Source organism: Protopterus annectens, chromosome 13.part0 (assembly GCF_019279795.1).
Source record: "Protopterus annectens isolate FY-2018-M chromosome 13.part0, PAN1.0, whole genome shotgun sequence".
Taxonomy (NCBI): Eukaryota; Metazoa; Chordata; order Ceratodontiformes; family Protopteridae; genus Protopterus; species Protopterus annectens.
Genome location: NC_056747.1, coordinates 2,755,313 through 2,775,244, shown reverse-complemented (window position 1 = coordinate 2,775,244; position 19,932 = coordinate 2,755,313). Strand labels below are relative to the sequence as shown.

Below are 19,932 nucleotides of genomic sequence, written 5' to 3'. Positions count from 1 at the left end.
GTAGTATGCAAGATGCCATGACGCTATTAGTGGTATGCAAGATGCCATGACGCTATTAGTGGTATGCAAGATGCCATGAGGCTATTAGTAGTACGCAAGATGCCATGAGGGTATTAGTAGTACGCAAGATGCCATGAGGCTATTAGTAGTATGCAAGATGCCATGAGGCTATTAGTAGTATGCAAGATGCCATGAGGCTATTAGTAGTATGCAAGATGCCATGAGGCTATTAGTGGTATGCAAGATGCCATGAGGGTATTAGTAGTACGCAAGATGCCATGAGGCTATTAGTGTTATGCAAGATGCCATGAGGCTATTAGTAGTATGCAAGATGCCATGAGGCTATTAGTAGTATGCAAGATGCCATGAGGGTATTAGTGGTACGCAAGATGCCATGAGGCTATTAGTAGTACGCAAGATGCCATGAGGCTATTAGTAGTATGCAAGATGCCATGAGGCTATTAGTAGTATACAAGATGCCATGAGGCTATTAGTGGTATGCAAGATGCCATGAGGGTATTAGTAGTACGCAAGATGCCATGAGGCTATTAGTAGAATGCAAGATGCCATGAGGGTATTAGTAGTATGCAAGATGCCATGAGGCTATTAGTAGTATGCAAGATGCCATGAGGCTATTAGTAGTATGCAAGATGCCATGAGGGTATTAGTAGTACGCAAGATGCCATGAGGGTATTAGTAGTATGCAAGATGCCATGAGGCTATTAGTAGTATGCAAGATGCCATGAGGCTATTAGTAGTATGCAAGATGCCATGAAGGTATTAGTAGTATGCAAGATGCCAAGAGGCTATTAGTAGAATGCAAGATGCCATGAGGGTATTAGTAGTATGCAAGATGCCATGAGGCTATTAGTAGTATGCAAGATGCCATGAGGCTATTAGTAGTATGCAAGATGCCATGAGGGTATTAGTAGTATGCAAGATGCCATGAGGCTATTAGTAGAATGCAAGATGCCATGAGGGTATTAGTAGTATGTAAGATGTCATGAGGCTATTAGTAGTATGCAAGATGCCATGAGGGTATTAGTAGTATGCAAGATGCCATGAGGCTATTAGTAGTATGCAAGATGCCATGAGGCTATTAGTGGTATGCAAGATGCCATGAGGCTATTAGTGGTATGCAAGATGCCATGAGGGCATTAGTAGTACGCAAGATGCCATGAGGGTATTAGTAGTATGCAAGATGCCATGAGGCTATTAGTAGTATGCAAGATGCCATGAGGCTATTAGTAGTATGCAAGATGCCATGAGGCTATTAGTGGTATGCAAGATGCCATGAGGGTATTAGTAGTACGCAAGATGCCATGAGGCTATTAGTAGAATGCAAGATGCCATGAGGGTATTAGTAGTATGCAAGATGCAATGGATCCCAAGGCCTGCAGAATTTTTCTTGCAGGGAGTTGGGTCTTTGTTGCCATCATTTTGAAGTATTGAGTCAGTTGTTCTTGTTAGTCTGGCGTGAGATAAGCCATCTGGGCCTTTGTATTTAAGCTGGCACCCAGGAATATTATGTCTTGTGAGGGCACTAACTTTGACTTCTTTTCGTTTACTGTGTACCCTAGGCAACTTAGTAGATTTTTGACAAACGCCAGATGCTTTAATAGAATGTCCTTGCTTTCTGCTTGAATAGGGCAGTCGTCCAGGTATGGATACATTTGAATCCCTCTTTGTCTGCAGTATGCAATTACTGTTGCCAGGCATTTTGTGAAGACCCTGGGTGCAGTAGATAAGCTAAAGGGCAGTGCAGAGAATTGGTAATGGGTTGAACCTGCTATAAATCGGAGGTATCTTCTGCAATTTTGTCTGATAGGGACATGCAGGTATGCCTCCTTGAAGTCCAACGTTACTAGCCAAGCCTTCTTGCCCAGCATGGGAAGAAGAGGCTTTGCCCTTTCGGGGAACTAGAAACAGACTTGAGTAAAATCCTTGTACTTGCTCCTGTGTAGGAACCTGTTGAATGGCTCTCATGTCCATGAGAGCTGAAATTTGCTTTTGAGCCTTGGCCCATTGATTTGGTGGCAGGTTTGGCATTCCTTTTATCCTTGGCAAAGTGTGAAAGTGGAATCTGTATCCTTGAGATACAATATTTAGGACCTATTTGTCTTTTGTGATGATGTGCCAACTGTCTGCAAAACATGCTAGTTTTCCCCCAAGGGAGCTGCCAAGAGGGTTTTGCTTGGAAGTCTGAGGGGTAAGTCATTGCGTTTGTCTTCTGGTAGTTTGAGACCTGTCTTGTCCTCCTTTTTGGGTTGTGGCACCCCATTGTCGAGGCTGGTAACAGCCTTGCGACTGGCCTCTGCCCCTTGGGCGTGTGTATCTGCCCCTCTGTGGTCTGGCAGAAGCTGGAAAGGACCAGTTTTTGTTTGGCTAATTTCTGCTGAAACGAGGGGATTGAACCTGTAAAAAATCCTTTACCATCTGCATAGATTTTGCCTTATCCTCCATTTTCTTTAAAACTTCTTCTGCTTTTACACCAAATAAAACATCCTGCTGTAAAGGTGCATCCAATAACTTTGCTTTAACATGATCAGGTAAAGTTTTTTCTTTTAACCAAGCATGCCTAGGTATGACAGACCCTGTCACTGCTGCTCTACAAGAAGCTTCCAATTAATCAAATCCACATTCTAAAGTATGTTTTCCCACTTGTTCAGCTGCCTGCAACAAATTTAGAAGTTATGTACCTACCATAACGTTCCATGTTAGTTGTCTTCTTCTCGCCTTCTTTCTTGCTGGATGGGTTCGGAGCCGATCCTCGGCTCCGACTCGGCCACTCTAAAAGCTCGAGAGCTTGTTCCACCGGCTCGAGGCTCCCCTATATCCCATAATGCTAGGCGGTAACTCCTCAGATCTCGTTTGAAAGCTAAGCCCAGCAAGGAAATTCCATAAAAGGAACAAAACAAACTCCTCTAGGTCTGTCCAGGCTAGGGGAAAGGAGGGTGGGACGCAAGAAAGAAGGCGAGAAGACGACAACTAACATGGAACGTTATGGCAGGTACATAACTTCTAAATGTTAAGTTGTCTATCTCGCCTTCATTCTTGCTGGATGGGACCGCGTCCCTAGCACCTTGTCCCGGGTGGCCTATCGGAACAGACTCTTGAGTACAGTGGAACCAAAGTTGGCTCGGTTCCTAGAGGCCAAGTCCAACTTATAATGAGAAATGAAGGTATGGGGAGAAGCCCAAGTAGCTGCAGAACAAATCGAATCAATAGGCAGCCTATCCTGGAAAGCTATAGATGTGGATAAAGCTCTAGATGAATGAGCCCTGGGTTTGGATGGCAACTGTTGATGTCTGATCTCATACACAAGGGTAATCAACGAAGTAAGCCATCTAGAAAGAGATACTTTAGAAACTGGAAGGCCCATTCTACCTTCTGCATAAGAAACAAACAGTTGGTCAGACTTCCTGAATTGTTTGGTCCTGTCTAAATAGTACCTAAGTTGGCGATGAACGTCTAAGCAATGTAATTTTTGTTCTGACCTGTTTGAATAATTAGGGAAGAACACAGGAAGATCAATGGTTTGATTCAAATTTGCCAGTGAAGCTACCTTAGGCAAAAAGGACGGGTTAGTACGTAAGGACACCCTATCCTTATGAAACAAAAGATAAGGGGGTCGACTACACAGAGCATGGAGTTCAGAGACTCTTCTAGCTGAAGTGATAGCTACTAAAAAGAGTGATTTCCAAGATAGTAACTTCATTGAACATGAAGCCGCCGGTTCAAAGGGGGGAAGAATTAAGGACGCTAGAACCAAGTTGAGATCCCATTGAGGAGGAGGATCCCTGATAGGTGGTTTGAGGAGAAAAACTCCCTTTAAAAAGGCTTTGCAGAGTTTGTGAGACATAATGGAGGACTCTGAGACTCCAACATGAAAGTTTGATATTGCTGCCAATTGAACTTTGATGGCAGACGGAGATGAACCTGAGTGGAAAAGTTCGGCTAGAAAGTCTAAAACTGATTGAATGGAAGCAGTGAAAGGATCTATATTCTTTGACTGCGCCCAACAGGAAAAACGTTTCCACTTACTATGATAAATCTTCCGAGTGGAAGATTTATGAGAGGCTATCAAAATATCTCGAACTGAGTGAGATATTAGAGGAAGCCTGGCTAGAGTTGGAATTGGAGGAACCACGCTGTGAGGTTCAGAGAAGGGAGGGAGTGGTGCAACTGACCCGACTGATGGGTCAAGAGGTCTGGAACTGGGTCCAGATGCCAAGGTTGCTCCAAGAGAAAACGGTGGAGAAATGGGAACCAAACCTGTCGAGGCCAGTAAGGGGCAATGAGGATCATGGAAGCTTTCTGAGCGATGGCTTTCTGTATTAGTTGAGATATCAGTGGGAAGGGAGGAAAAGCATACAGAAGTCCCCGGGGCCAATCGTGTGCTAGAGCGTCTCTGCTGGGGTGGCCTGGTTGGGGAAAGAGGGTGAAAAAATCGTCGCACTTGCTGTTTTGGGGAGTAGCGAAAAGGTCGCAGCAAGGCCGGCCTCACTTTCGAAAAACTTTCTCCAACACTGAATTCTTCAGAGACCACTCGTGAGGCATGAGAATAGCTCTGCTCAATTTGTCCGCAATCACATTGGACTTCCCGGAAATGTGCGTTGCTAACAGAAACCGCTGAGAAAAAATCGTCCATTGCCACAGTCTGAGTGCCTCTCGACATAGGGGGTAAGATCTGGTTCTGCCTTGTTTGTTGATGTACCACACTACAGACACATTGTCTGTCTGAATTGCTATAGTTCCCTTGGGAAGAGAGTCTTGTAAGGCTTGCAACGCTAGAAGCACTGCTCTCATCTCTAGGACATTTATGTGCAAGTGGCACTCGAAAGGTTGCCACATGCCTTGGACCGTCCTGCCCTGGTAATGCCCCCCCCACCCGATCAGGGAGGCGTCCGTTGTCACTGTAGCAACCAGAGGGGAAGGGACGAAAGGTCTCCCTAGGAAGAGCTGGGGAGATGTGATCCACCAAGAGAGATGATTCTTGCACGACTGTGGTATCCGAATAGGATGGAACATTGGAAGTCGTTGGAAACACCATTGTGTGAAGAGCATCCATTGTAAGATTCTCATATGGAAGCGAGCTAATGGTAGAAGAGGGATGGCCGCCGCCATAATCCCCTAAGACCTTCAGGATCAATCTGGCTTTGACTTTGTTGCTCTGCAAGACAAGAGAGACCTGTCTGTGTATGTCTGCTATTCTCTGCTCTGTGAGTCTGGCTGACATGTTGACTGTGTCTAGATTTGCACCTATGAAGGTAATAACACGACAAGGCGACAAGACAGACTTTTCGTAATTTACTGAAATGCCTAGTGTTTGACGTGTGAAAAGTGTAGTCTCTGGCAAGAAGCAAAAGATGCTTGGTGGGGGCTGTAAGGAGCCAGTCGTCTAAATACGGAAACACTTGGAATCCTTGTCGTCTCAGATGAGCGGCGACCACTGCCATGCATTTGGTAAACACTCGGGGGGGCTGTAGTGAGTCCAAAGGGCAGGGCCCTGAATTGGAAATGACTGGTTCCCAGCTTGAAGCGGAGGAATCTCCTGGAGCATCGACTCATTCTGATGTGATAGTACGCATCCTGGAGATCTATTGAGCACATCCAGTTGTCCCGCCCCAAAAGGGGTAGAATGGACTGCAGCGTGACCATCCGGAACTTTGTTTTCTTGACAAACTTGTTCAAGTTGCTGAGATCCAAAATGGGTCTCCAGTCCCCTGTTTTCTTTGGAACCAAAAAGAATTTGGAGTAGATTCCGGATCCTTGTTGGTCTGCTGGAACTGGTTGAATGGCTCTTTTTGTAAGCAGCTTTGAGATTTCTAGTGCTGCTTGCTCCCTTTGACTGGGTGGAACGTCTGGAAGGGATTTTTTGGATTGCTTTGGAATGAGAAGGAATGGGATTCTGTAGCCTTCGGAAATGATAGACTGTACCCACTTGTCTTGAGTTAGGGATAGCCAGGCTTCTGGGTACAGAGATAATCTTCCCCCGACTGCCTCCGAAGGTGGACAGTTGGGCAACACCTCAGGGATGCGGAAAAGGTTACTTGACTGCCCTGATTCTGCGGGCCCCCTCTGCCTCTAGGACGGCGCCTACCATTATTGTTCCCCCCTCTGCCTCTAGAGGGGAACCGACTCTGTGCGTCAGGCAAATCTCCCTGAGACTGTTTGCGGAACCACATCTTTCCCCCCTTCTGGCCTTTGGGGTAAGGCCTAGAAGGAGTAGAAAAACGGACTCCGACGGCAGAGAGAGTTTTGCCATCAGTCTTGCACCTAGTCAGGGTTTCCTTCACTTGAGGACCAAAGAGGGATGATCCATCAAAAGGGGAGTTAGTGAAGGATGCCTTGAAAGGGTCCGCAAAGTTACATAGCCGCATCCAGGCGTGCCGACGCAAGGCCACACCTGTACCTGCCGCTCTACTCCATCCGCCGCATATGAAAGGAGGCGCATGGAGGAGTTAGTTATAGAATTAAGGTTCGCCAGCTGAGAGTTCATCCTATCCTGAAAACCCGCAGCTGTTGGGTCCTTTAACATTTTGCTCGCTTCCTTGAGCAAATCCCTCTGAAGACGAGTGAAATGACACGGGTATTTCAGCGAGCGCATAGTAAAGGTCGCTGACGAGAACATCCGCTTCCCGTACCTGTCCATAGACCTAGACTCCTTGTTAGGAGGATGAACAGTCACCGAAGGATCCGCTAACTCCTTCTTGGTGGCCGCAGCCACCACCATAGCATCAACAGAGACGCCTTTGGTTAAAAATTCTTTGTCCTTGGGGGCAGTGATAAATTTTGATGGTCTCCTGGGGGTGGGTTCCACTGAGTCAGGAGCCGTCCAGGCCTTCTTTGCCACCACTTGCATGAGGGGGTTAAAGGGAGGGGACACCCAGGAGGTGGAAGGGCAAGAGCCAAATGCCTCAAGATACACCGATTCATCCTCTGAAGGGTTGAGGGCTGGCCAATTCCCCCTCTGTTTTAAGATTTCGAGGATGTCTGCAAAGGAGACATCTTCAGAGGGGAACGAGAACCTTCAGAATCCTCTAAATCAGTGTCAGAGGTGACAGACTCAGGGGAGTCAATGTGCTTCCTCTTGCATTGCCTCTTCCTAGGGGGCTCTCCTACCGGGTCAGGAGAGGCCTCGGAAGAGGAGGAGATCCCCACTGGGGATACTTGAGGAGCTGGCTCTCTACGATCCGGGATGAGAGTGTGAGCAGAAATCACCGGAGGCACAGTGGAGGGAGGGGCAGACGGAGCCGACTGTGGAGTTGAACCAGGTTCTAACACGCTCCTCATGACCTCGAAGGCACCCCTGTCAGGCAGAGCCAGAGGTCTCCACTCCGAAAAGCTGAAAACCTCCCCCGGCACAGACAGTGATGGCTCCGAGGCCGATGTCGGAGCCGAACTCACCAGCGCCGAAGCACCGAGAGGGAGAGCGGGGTCGGACAAGGGTCCAATGCCACTCACCCCCTCGGAGCCGACGAGGGAAGTCCGGCGCCAAGATTCTTCCAAGGAAGACATCGGAGCAGACAACGGCACCGAAGACAACAGTATCTGTTCCGACGCCACCACAGTCTTGGGCCTGAGCCGCCCCGGCTCCGAACTCAAAGGAGTCAGTGGAGGAACATTCTGAGTGATGGGATTAGCCCTCGACTGTTGAGTCGGACTTTGAAGCATCTGGGCCAGTGCCTCAGACTTAAGAAGTCGACTCACTACCCTCTGAAGGTCATGATCTGATAGTCTCGACGACCTAGAGGAGCGAGATCTATGGCTCCGTTCAGACAGCAATGGTGATGCTGGAGTCGAATGAACGGAGCCGATAGATGGTGACCGGGACCTTTTTCTGGAGGTCGGTTCCGACAATTTGATTGGAGCCGACTCACTGATGTCTTCCTCGGCTCTGGCCGGAGCCGAGGAAATAGTAGGGACATGAGTTCGAGAGTCATCGGTTCCAGCCGGAGCCGATGTTTGAACAGCCTTCGGAACCCCAGAAGACGACTCAGAGACCGGAGCCGAAGGTCTGGGAGGCTTCGAGGGTTTCCCCGAGGATTGAGTCGGGGGACCCTCAGGCTTCAATAAGCCCCTTAGAATGAGCTTATTTTTACGCTCCTGCAGGACTCTAGGGCTGAAGCCATGGCAAACAGCACATGAGTCCTGCAGGTGCAAAGGTCCCAGGCAGTAAACACAAGAAGTGTGACCATCTGTCAGAGACATCTTCTGACAGCACGAGTCACACTTCTTAAAGCCTGAGACCTTCGATATGCTAAGAAAAGTAGAGTAATCACTCAAGTCACACACACACAGATTACCCTTAAAGTAAAATAAACTAAATTAAACTAAATTAAATAAATTAATTTCCTCAGAAAAAGACCCAAACACTCCAACTACTAGGAAGGGAGGGATGAGGCCTAACAGTTTAAGGAAAGAACTCTAAAAGTTCTTGGAAAAACGGTGGGGAACTTGAAGGGGATGGTAAGAAACTACCTAAAAGGGTTTTAAATACAGGAAAAAATAACTCAAAGGGGTCTAATTTTTTTAAAAGTTTAGTTAGAAACAACTAACCTGACGAGCCAGTTGAAGAGCACCTCGATAGCTATAGTGGCAAACGAGATTTGGGGAGTTACTGCCTAGCATTGTGGGATATAGGGGAGCCTTGAGCCGGTGGAACAAGCTCTCGAGCTTTTAGAGTGGCTGAGTCGGAGCCGAGGATCGGCTCCGAACCCATCCAGCAAGAATGAAGGCGAGATAGACAACTTAACATCTTGCATTTCCTTGTAATCAGACTGTTCTGTATGTGCGAGCATTTTTTGTTTTAATTGAGACATCAAATAGTGTTGATATTTCAGCATGTGAAACTGACAATTTAAGGCCCTCATAGCTAGAGTAGCTGAAGTATATACTTTCTTTCCAAATCTGTCTGTCTAGTGCTCTAGAATCCCTTTCAGAGGGCACAGGATTTTTAGCAATAGAGGCCTTAACCCCTTTGGGACCCTGGGAAATGTTTTCTGGGTCAGCAACAGGGCTTTTATACAGGAATTTGTGTGAGTCAGGGACTCTGTAGTATCTGTCTGGTTTGGCTGGTGCAGGAGGTAGTGAATCTGGGTTAAGACTACATTCTGAGTAAACATCATCCACAATGTCTAACAGGTGGAATAGCAAGTGGTCTGTGCTGGGGTAGTAAAAGGAACTCTCGGAGCCTTTTCTTAGAATCAGAATAATCCTGGCCTTCCCAGTGGAAATGTTCCCTCATGGTATGTAAGATTTCCCCAAAAGAGTAGTCTTCTGGGGGAGATGCAGAAGGGATATACTCTTCAGCATCAGAGTCTTCATAAGGGGGAAAGGAATATTCCTGTTCCTCAGAAGAGTCTGAGGAAATTGAAACCTGGTCAGAGGAAGCATAGTCCTCCTCCTGTCTTGGCCTTTTATCAGGAGGGAGATGGGAACCTCTGATTAGGATACTTAAGTCTTCAGCCATCTTAAACATCTGTTTCTTAGGCATGGGGCCTTGTACTGGAGACTGCTGTACAGTCTTCTTTGTTTTTAAAGGAGTTTTCAGCTTTGCATAGGATTTAATGAGTGTAGTTGGTCTGAAAACACCTTCTGCAACTGAAGGCATTTCAACTGCACAGGAATCTCCTTCAGGCATGGAGTCGGATGGGCCTAAGGTTAAAGGTTGTGGAGGCCTAGCAATCTCTGCTTGTGAATCGGAAGTCACCTGGGATTCTAAATCAGCGGTCGTCAGGGGCTGCGTAGGTGCCTCACTGAAAACCGGAGAACCAGCAACTGGCCTAGCAGAGGCCTCAGAGTCTAGTTTGGGTCTCGGCTGCCTGTCCTTATCTTTGCATTTTTTATGCATTCCGGTCATCGGTTGCTCCGACGGCATGGTAAAATTAAATTTCCTACCAAAATAATGTTGGGCGAAATCAAACCGATGTTTAATAGTTCGTTTATTAAACCTAGCTCAAAACCGACAACCTGTGACATCGTGGTCTGGGCCTAGGCAAGGAATACAATAAGAATGAAAGTCCTTATGAGGTATTTGCTTCTCACAAGAAATGCAATTGTTAACTTTTTCTGACATTGGACTGAGGCAAGAAAAGGTTCCCCAACAGGGTACTTAGCTTTATTGAAGACTTCGGTCTGAAATTCGATTTGAAAATCTCAGGAGTCGGCCGACTGGCACTTGCAAACTGCTTCTGCTTCGGGCACCGCATGGCAAGAAAGACTGAAGAAAATGGAGTTGGATGCATCTTATATACCCCTGGTACACTGACGTCAGGGAAGAAGCGATAGCAATTGACGCCGGACCGAGACTTTGGAACTTTGACCGACTGCGGGACCACCTGACTGCAGCAGTGTAACACGATGAACATCAGTATGTGCAAGGTACAGACAGCAACGTTCTAATTAGTGTGCAAAAACAGTATATGCGAGGTACAGACAGCAATGTTCTAATTAGTGTGAGGTACAGACAGCAATGTTCTAATTAGTGTGCAAAAACTGTATGTGCAAGGTACAGACAGCAATATTCTAATTCGTGTGCAAAAACAGTATGTGCGAGGTACAGACAGCAATGTTCTAATTAGTGTGCAAAAACAGTATGTGCGAGGTACAGACAGCAATGTTCTAATTAGTGTGCAAAAACTGTATGTGCAAGGTACAGACAGCAATATTCTAATTAGTGTGCAAAAACAGTATGTGCGAGGTACAGACAGCAATGTTCTAATTAGTGTGCAAAAACAGTATGTGCGAGGTACAGACACCAACGTTGTAATTAGTGTGCAAAAACTGTATGTGCAAGGTACAGACAGCAATATTCTAATTCGTGTGCAAAAACAGTATGTGCGAGGTACAGACAGCAATGTTCTAATTAGTGTGCAAAAACAGTATGTGCAAGGTACAGACAGCAATGTTCTAATTAGTGTGCAAAAACAGTATGTGCAAGGTAGACAGCAATGTTCTAATTAGTGTGCAAAAACAGTATGTGCGAGGTACAGACAGCAATGTTCCTATTACTGTGAGGTACAGACAGCAACATTCTAATTAGTGTGCAAAAACGGTATGTGCGAGGTGCAGACAGCAATGTTCCTATTACTGTGAGGTACAGACAGCAATGTTCTAATTAGTGTGCAAAAACAGTATGTGCGAGGGGCAGACAGGAATGTTCTAATTAGTGTGCAAAAACCGTATGTGCAAGGTACAGACAGCAATGTTCTAATTAGTGTGCAAAAACAGTATGTGCAAGGTACAGACAGCAATGTTCTAATTAGTGTGCAAAAACAGTATGTGCAAGGTACAGACAGCAATGTTCTAATTAGTGTGCAAAAACAGTATGTGCGAGGTACAGACAGCAATGTTCCTATTACTGTGAGGTACAGACAGCAATGTTCTAATTAGCGTGCAAAAACAGTATGTGCTAGGTACAGAAAGCAGTGTTCTAATTAGTGTGCAAAAACAGTATGTGCGAGGTACAGACAGCAACGTTCTAATTAGTGTGCAAAAACAGTATGTGCAAGGTACAGACAGCAACGTTCTAGTGTGCAAAAACAGTATGTGCAAGGTACAGACAGCAAAGTTCTTAATGTGCAAAAACAGTATGCGCAAGGTACAGACATCAGTGTTCTAATTAGTGAGCAAGAACAATATGTGCGAAGTACAGACAGCAACATTCTAATTAGTGTGCAAAAACAGTATGTGTGAGGTACAGACAGTATCGTTCTAATTAGTGTGCAAAAACAGTACGTGCGAGGTACAGACAGCAACATTCTAATTAGTGTGCAAAAACGGTATGTGCGAGGTGCAGACAGCAATGTTCCTATTACTGTGAGGTACAGACAGCAATGTTCTAATTAGTGTGCAAAAACAGTATGTGCGAGGGGCAGACAGGAATGTTCTAATTAGTGTGCAAAAACCGTATGTGCAAGGTACAGACAGCAATGTTCTAATTAGTGTGCAAAAACAGTATGTGCAAGGTACAGACAGCAATGTTCTAATTAGTGTGCAAAAACAGTATGTGCAAGGTACAGACAGCAATGTTCTAATTAGTGTGCAAAAACAGTATGTGTGAGGTACAGACAGTATCGTTCTAATTAGTGTGCAAAAACAGTACGTGCGAGGTACAGACAGCAACGTTCTAATTAGTGTGCAAAAACAGTACGTGCGAGGTACAGACAGCAACATTCTAATTAGTGTGCAAAAATAGTATGTGCGAGGTACAGACAGCAACGTTCTAATTAGTGTGCAAAAACAGTATGTGCGAGGTACAGACAGCAACGTTCTAATTAGTGGCAAAAACAGTATGTGCGAGGTACAGACAGCAACGTTCTAATTAGTGTGCAAAAACAGTATGTGCGAGGTACAGACAGCAATGTTCCTATTACTGTGAGGTACAGACAGCAATGTTCTAATTAGCGTGCAAAAACAGTATGTGCTAGGTACAGAAAGCAATGTTCTAATTAGTGTGCAAAAACAGTATGTGCGAGGTACAGACAGCAACGTTCTAATTAGTGTGCAAAAACAGTATGTGCAAGGTACAGACAGCAACGTTCTAGTGTGCAAAAACAGTATGTGCAAGGTACAGACAGCAAAGTTCTTAATGTGCAAAAACAGTATGCGCAAGGTACAGACATCAGTGTTCTAATTAGTGAGCAAGAACAATATGTGCGAAGTACAGACAGCAACATTCTAATTAGTGTGCAAAAACAGTATGTGTGAGGTACAGACAGTATCGTTCTAATTAGTGTGCAAAAACAGTACGTGCGAGGTACAGACAGCAACGTTCTAATTAGTGTGCAAAAACAGTACGTGCGAGGTACAGACAGCAACATTCTAATTAGTGTGCAAAAATAGTATGTGCGAGGTACAGACAGCAACGTTCTAATTAGTGTGCAAAAACACTATGTGCGAGGTACAGACAGCAACGTTCTAATTAGTGGCAAAAACAGTATGTGCGAGGTACAGACAGCAACGTTCTAATTAGTGTGCAAAAACACTATGTGCGAGGTACAGACAGCAATGTTCTAATTAGAACATTGCTGTCTGAGATAGCTTACACACTAACTTTTATTTATTTTATAAATAAATAAAATAAAATAAATAAAAATTAGTGTGCAAAAACAGTATGTGCGAGGTACACACAGCAATGTTCTAATTAGTGTGCAAAAACAGTATGTGCGAGGTACAGACAGCAATGTTCTAATTAGTGTGCAAAAACAGTATGTGTGAGGTGCAGACAGCAATGTTCTAATTAGTGTGCAAAAACAGTATGTGCGAGGTACAGAAGCAGTGTTCTAATTAGTGTGCAAAAGCAGTATGTGCGAGGTACAGAAGCCGTGTTCTAATTAGTGTGCAAAAACAGTATGTGCGAGGTACAGACAGCAACATTCTTAGTGTGCAAAAACAGTATGTGCGAGGTACAGAGAGCAACGTTCTAATTAGTGTGCAAAAACAGTATGTGCGAGGTACAGAGAGCAACGTTCTAATTAGTGTGCAAAAACAGTATGTGCGAGGTACAGACAGCAACGTCCTTAGTGTGCAAAAACAGTATGTGCGAGGTACAGAGAGCAACGTTCTAATTAGTGTGCAAAAACAGTATGTGCAAGGTACAGACAGCAACGTTCTAATTAGTGTGCAACAATAGTATGTGCAAGGTACAGACAGCAACGTTCTAATTAGTGTGCAAAAACAGTATGTGCAAGGTACAGACAGCAACGTTCTTAATTTGCAAAAACAGTATTAGCAAAGTACAGACAGCAATGTTCTAATTAGTGTGCAAAAACAGTATGTCCGAGGTACAGACAGCAATGTTCTAATTAGTGTGCAAAAACAGTATGTGCGAGGTACAGACAGCAACGTTCTAATTAGTGTGCAAAAACAGTATGTGCGAGGTACAGACATCAACAGTGTAATTAGTATGCAAAAACAGTATGTGTGAGTTACAGACAGCAACGTTCTAATTAGTGTGCAAAAACAGTATGTGCGAAGTGCAGACAGCAACGTTCTAATTAGTGTGCAAAAACAGTATGTGCGAGGTGCAGACAGCAATGTTCTAATTACTGTGCAAAAACAGTATGTGCAAGGTACAGACAGCAACGTTCTAATTAGTGTGCAAAAACAGTATGTGCGAGGTGCAGACAGCAATGTTCCTATTAGTGTGAGGTACAGACAGCAACATTCTAATTAGTGTGCAAAAACAGTATGTGCGAGGTACACACAGCAACGTTCTAATTAGCGTGCAAAAACAGTATGTGCGAGGTACAGACAGCAATGTTCTAATTAGTGTGCAAAAACAGTATGTGCAAAGTACAGACAGCAATGTTCTAATTAGTGTGCAAAAACACTACGTGCGAGGTACAGACAGCAACGTTCTAATTAGTGTGCAAAAACAGTATGTGCGAGGGGCAGACAGGAATGTTCTAATTAGTGTGCAAAAACAGTATGTGCAAGGTACAGACAGCAACGTTCTAATTAGTGTGCAAAAACAGTATGTGCGAGGTACAGACAGCAATGTCCTAATTAGTGTGCAAAATCAGTATGTGCGAGGTACAGACAGCAACGTTCTAATTAGTGTGCAAAAACAGTATGTGCAAGGTACAGACAGCAACGTTCTAATTAGTGTGCAAAAACAGTATGTGCGAGGTACAGACAGCAATGTCCTAATTAGTGTGCAAAAACAGTATGTGCGAGGTACAGACAGCAACGTTCTAATTAGTGTGCAAAAACAGTATGTGCAAGGTACAGACAGCAACGTTCTAGTGTGCAAAAACAGTATGTGTAAGGTACAGACAGCAACGTTCTTAATGTGCAAAAACAGTATGCGCAAGGTACAGACATAAATGTTCTAATTAGTGAGCAAGAACAGTATGTGCGAAGTACAGACAGCAACGTTCTAATTAGTGTGCAAAAACAGTATCTGTGAGGTACAGCCAGCAATGTTCTAATTAGTGTGCAAAAACAGTACGTGCGAGGTACAGACAGCAACATTCTAATTAGTGTGCAAAAATAGTATGTGCGAGGTACAGACAGCAACGTTCTAATTAGTGTGCAAAAACAGTATGTGCGAGGTACAGACAGCAACGTTCTAATTAGTGGCAAAAACAGTATGTGCGATGTACAGACAGCAACGTTCTAATTAGTGTGCAAAAACAGTATGTGCGAGGTACACACAGCAACGTTCTAATTAGCATGCAAAAACAGTATGTGCGAGGTACAGACAGCAATGTTCTAATTAGTGTGCAAAAACAGTATGTGCAAGGTACAGACAGCAATGTTCTAATTAGTGTGCAAAAACACTATGTGCGAGGTACAGACAGCAACGTTCTAATTAGTGTGCAAAAACAGTATGTGCGTGGGGCAGACAGGAATGTTCTAATTAGTGTGCAAAAACAGTATGTGCAAGGTACAGACAGCAACGTTCTAATTAGTGTGCAAAAACAGTATGTGCGAGGTGCAGACAGCAATGTTCCTATTACTGTGAGGTACAGACAGCAACATTCTAATTAGTGTGCAAAAACAGTATGTGCGAGGTACAGACAGGAACGTTCTAATTAGTGTGCAAAAACAGTATGTGCAAGGTACAGACAGCAACGTTCTAATTAGTGTGCTAAAACAGTATGTGCAAGGTACAGACAGCAACGTTCTAGTGTGCAAAAACAGTATGTGCAAGGTACAGACAGCAAAGTTCTTAATGTGCAAAAACAGTATGCGCAAGGTACAGACATCAATGTTCTAATTAGTGAGCAAGAACAGTATGTGCGAAGTACAGACAGCAACATTCTAATTAGTGTGCAAAAACAGTATGTGTGAGGTACAGACAGTATCGTTCTAATTAGTGTGCAAAAACAGTACGTGCGAGGTACAGACAGCAACATTCTAATTAGTGTGCAAAAATAGTATGTGCGAGGTACAGACAGCAACGTTCTAATTAGTGTGCAAAAACAGTATGTGCGAGGTACAGACAGCAACGTTCTAATTAGTGGCAAAAACAGTATGTGCGAGGTACAGACAGCAACGTTCTAATTAGTGTGCAAAAACAGTATGTGCGAGGTAAAGACAGCAATGTTCTAATTAGAACATTGCTGTCTGGACCTCGCACATACTGTTTTTGCACACTAACTTTTATTTATTTTATAAATAAATAAAATAAATAAAAATTAGTGTGCAAAAACAGTATGTGCGAGGTACAGAAGCAGTGTTCTAATTAGTGTGCAAAAGCAGTATGTGCGAGGTACAGAAGCAGAGTTCTAATTAGTGTGCAAAAACAGTATGTGCGAGGTACAGACAGCAACATTCTTAGTGTGCAAAAACAGTATGTGCGAGGTACAGAGAGCAACGTTCTAATTACTGTGCAAAAACAGTATGTGCAAGGTACAGACAGCAACGTTCTAATTAGTGTGCAACAATAGTATGTGCAAGGTACAGACAGCAACGTTCTAATTAGTGTGCAAAAACAGTATGTGCGAGGTACAGACAGCAACATTGTAATTAGTGTGCAAAAACAGTATGTGTGAGGTACAGACAGTAACGTTCTAATTAGTGTGCAAAAACAGTATGTGCGAGGTGCAGACAGCAACGTCCTAATTAGTGTGCAAAAACAGTATGTGCGAGGTGCAGACAGCAATGTTCTAATTACTGTGCAAAAACAGTATGTGCAAGGTACAGACAGCAACGTTCTAATTAGTGTGCAAAAACAGTATGTGCGAGGTGCAGACAGCAATGTTCCTATTAGTGTGAGGTACAGACAGCAACGTTCTAATTAGTGTGCAAAAACAGTATGTGCGAGGTACAGACAGCAACGTTCTAATTAGTGTGCAAAAACAGTATGTGCAAGGTACAGACAGCAATGTTCTAATTAGCGTGCAAAAACAGTATGTGCAAGGTACAGACAGCAACGTTCTAGTGTGCAAAAACAGTATGTGCAAGGTACAGACAGCAACGTTCTTAATGTGCAAAAACAGTATGCGCAAGGTACAGACATCAATGTTCTAATTAGTGAGCAAGAACAGTATGTGCGAAGTACAGACAGCAACGTTCTAGTGTGCAAAAACAGTATGTGTGAGGTACAGACAGCAATGTTCTAATTAGTGTGCAAAAACAGTACGTGCGAGGTACAGACAGCAATGTTCTAATTAGTGTGCAAAAACAGTACGTGCGAGGTACAGACAGCAACATTCTAATTAGTGTGCAAAAATAGTATGTGCGAGGTACAGACAGCAACATTCTAATTAGTGTGCAAAAACAGTATGTGCGAGGTACAAACAGCAACGTTCTAATTAGTGGCAAAAACAGTATGTGCGAGGTACAGACAGCAACGTTCTAATTAGTGTGCAAAAACAGTATGTGCGAGGTACAGACAGCAACGTTATAATTAGGGTGCAAAAACAGTATGTGCGAGGTACAGACAGCAAAGTCCTTAATGTGCAAAAACAGTATGCGCAAGGTACAGACATCAATGTTCTAATTAGTGAGCAAGAACAGTATGTGCGAAGTACAGACAGCAACATTCTAATTAGTGTGCAAAAACAGTATGTGTGAGGTACAGACAGTATCGTTCTAATTAGTGTGCAAAAACAGTACGTGCGAGGTACAAGACAGCAACGTTCTAATTAGTGTGCAAAAACAGTATGTGCGAGGTACAGAAGCAGTGTTCTAATTAGTGTGCAAAAACAGTATGTGCGAGGTACAGAAGCAGTGTTCTAATTAGTGTGCAAACAATATGTGCGAGGTACAGACAGCAACATTCTTAGTGTGCAAAAACAGTATGTGCGAGGTACAGAGAGCAACGTTCTAATTAGTGTGCAAAAACAGTATGTGCGAGATACAGACAGCAACGTCCTTAGTGTGCAAAAACAGTATGTGCGAGGTAGAGAGCAACGTTCTAATTAGTGTGCAAAAACAGTATGTGCAAGGTACAGACAGCAACGTTCTAATTAGTGTGCAACAATTGTATGTCCAAGGTACAGACAGCAACGTTCTAATTAGTGTGCAAAAACAGTATGTGCAAGGTACAGACAGCAACGTTCTAGTGTGCAAAAACAGTATGTCCGAGGTACAGACAGCAATGTTCTAATTAGTGTGCAAAAACAGTATGTGTGAGGTGCAGACAGCAATGTTCTAATTAGTGTGCAAAAACAGTATGTGCGAGGTGCAGACAGCAATGTTCTAATTAGTGTGCAAAAACAGTATGTGCAAGGTACAGACAGCAACGTTCTAATTAGTGTGCAAAAACAGTATGTGCAAGGTACAGACAGCAAAGTTCTAGTGTGCAAAAACAGTATGTGCAAGGTACAGACAGCAACGTTCTTAATGTGCAAAAACAGTATGTGCAAGGTACAGACATCAATGTTCTAATTAGTGAGCAAGAACAGTATGTGCGAAGTACAGACCGCAACGTTCTAATTAGTGTGCAAAAACAGTATGTGTGAGGTACAGACAGCAACGTTCTAATTAGTGTGCAAAAACAGTACGTGCGAGGTACAGACAGCAACGTTCTAATTAGTGTGCAAAAACAGTACGTGCGAGGTACAGACAGCAACATTCTAATTAGTGTGCAAAAATAGTATGTGCGAGGTACAGACAGTAACGTTCTAATTAGTGTGCAAAAACAGTATGTGTGAGGTACAGACAGCAAGGTTCTAATTAGTGGCAAAAACAGTATGTGCGGGGTACAGACAGCAACGTTCTAATTAGCGTGCAAAAACAGTATGTGTGAGGTACAGACAGCAATGTTCTAATTAGAACATTGCTGTCTGTACCTCGCACATACTGTTTTTGCACACTAACTTTTATTTATTTTAAATAAATAAAATAAATAAAAATTAGTGTGCAAAAACAGTATGTGCGAGGTACAGACAGCAATGTTCTAATTAGTGTGCAAAAACAGTATGTGCGAGGTACAGACAGCAATGTTCTAATTAGTGTGCAAAAGCAGTATGTGTGAGGTGCAGACAGCAATGTTCTAATTAGTGTGCAAAAACAGTATGTGCGAGGTACAGAAGCAGTGTTCTAATTAGTGTGCAAAAACAGTATGTGCGAGGTACAGAGAGCAACGTTCTGATTAGTGTGCAAAAACAGTATGTGCGTGGTACAGACAGCAACGTCCTTAGTGTGCAAAAACAGTATGTGCGAGGTACAGAGAGCAACGTTCTAATTAGTGTGCAAAAACTGTATGTGCAAGGTACAGACAGCAACGTTCTAATTAGTGTGCAACAATAGTATGTGCAAGGTACAGACAGCAACGTTCTAATTAGTGTGAAAAAACAGTATGCGCAAGGTACAGACAGCAACGTTCTAATTAGTGTGACAGCAGTAGTCACATGAGCAACCTGCAATGGCATAAGCAAAGTGAGAACCCAGCAAAAACAGTATGTGCGAGGTACAGAAGCAATGTTCTAATTAGTGTGCAAAAACAGTATGTGCGAGTTACAGACAGCAATGTTCTAATTAGTGTGCAAAAACAGTATGTGCGAGGTACAGACAGCAATGTTCTAATTAGTGTGCAAAAACAGTATGTGCGAGGTGCAGACAGCAATGTTCTAATTAGTGTGCAAAAACAGTATGTGCGAGGTACAGACAGCAACATTCTTAGTGTGCAAAAGCAGTATGTGCGAGGTACAGACAGCAATGTTCTAATTAGTGTGCAAAATCAGTATGTGCGAGGTAGAGACAGCAATGTTCTAATTAGTGTGCAAAACCAGTATGGGCAAGGTAGACAGCAATGTTCTAATTACTGTGACACAGCAGTAGTCACATGACAATATTCTAATTAGTGTGACACAGCAGTAGTCACATGAGCAACCTGCAATGGCATAAGCAAAGTGATACCCCAGCAAAAACGGTATGTGCAAGGTACAGACAGCAATGTTCTAATTAGTATGACACAGCAGTAGTCACATGAGCAACCTGGAATGGCATAAGCAAAGTGAGAAGCCAGCA

At 43.7% G+C, this 19,932-nt stretch overlaps 1 protein-coding gene across 1 annotated transcript in view; it reads right to left on the bottom strand.

Moving 5' to 3' along the window:
* The window catches only part of AP3D1 (adaptor related protein complex 3 subunit delta 1), a 3,080,434-nt gene that overhangs the window by 2,096,749 nt on the left and 963,753 nt on the right, over positions 1-19,932 (bottom strand). The window lies entirely within an intron of this gene.